The 927-nt window shown below is 32.1% G+C and overlaps 1 non-coding gene across 1 annotated transcript; it reads right to left on the bottom strand.

The window, feature by feature from the left end:
- Positions 1–745: 745 nt before the first annotated feature.
- On the bottom strand, positions 746–849 carry LOC127740165 (small nucleolar RNA R71). The gene has a single exon (XR_008000846.1). It is a non-coding gene; the product is annotated as a small nucleolar RNA R71 (small nucleolar RNA).
- Positions 850–927: the final 78 nt, after the last annotated feature.

Raw genomic sequence — 927 nt, 5'->3', positions numbered from 1 at the left:
GTTCTAGAATCTTATCTTGCAGTTTCTTGTTAGTGAAGTAAGTAATTTCAAATTTGTGAATTAAATCTTTTCATCTTTTATCTTATCTTTTTCAAAAATTTTATCTTTTTCAAAATTTGATTTCAAAATATCTTATCTAACTTCTTATCTTCTTATCTTTTCAAATTTAATTTTAATATCTTTTTCAACTAACTCTTTGACTTTTTGTTTGTTTCTTATCTTTTTCAAAACCACCTAACTACTTTTCCCTCTCTAATTTTCAAAAATTCTCCCTCTCTTTTTCAAAAATTCTTTTGTTTTAAATTTTAATTTTGATTATATTTTGTCTTTGATTTTCGAAAATTACTAACTCCTTTTGCAAAAATTATTTTCGAAATTTCTCTTCTCTTCTCTTATTCTATTTAATTAATTAATTACTAACACTTCTCTTCACCTCTCTCCTGCCATTGGAGCCAATAATTTTGAGCTGAAACCTCAGCTAGTTGCTTTAATGCAACAAAATTGCAAGTTTTATGGACTTCCATCTGAAGATCCTTATCAGTTCTTAACTGAGTTCTTGCAGATCTGTGAGATTGTAAAGACGAATGGAGTTGATCCTGAAGTCTACAGACTCATGCTTTTCCCTTTTGCAGTAAGAGACAGAGCTAGAATATGGTTGGATTCACAACCTAAGGATAGCCTAGACTCCTGGGATAAGCTGGTCACTGCCTTCTTGGATAAATTCTTTCCTCCTCAAAAGCTGAGCAAGCTGAGAGTGGATGTTCAAACCTTTAAACAAAAAGATGGTGAATCCCTCTATGAAGCTTGGGAAAGATACAAGCAGTTGACCAAAAGATGTCCATCTGGCATGTTTTCAGAATGGACCCTATTAGATATCTTCTATTATGGTCTCTCTGAATTTTCGAAAATGTCACTGGACCACTCTGC

This window comes from Arachis duranensis, chromosome 6 (genome assembly GCF_000817695.3).
Source record: "Arachis duranensis cultivar V14167 chromosome 6, aradu.V14167.gnm2.J7QH, whole genome shotgun sequence".
NCBI classification, from domain to species: domain Eukaryota; kingdom Viridiplantae; phylum Streptophyta; class Magnoliopsida; order Fabales; family Fabaceae; genus Arachis; species Arachis duranensis.
The sequence above is the reverse complement of the archived record's forward strand: the minus strand, read 5'-3'. Positions and strand labels throughout refer to the sequence as shown.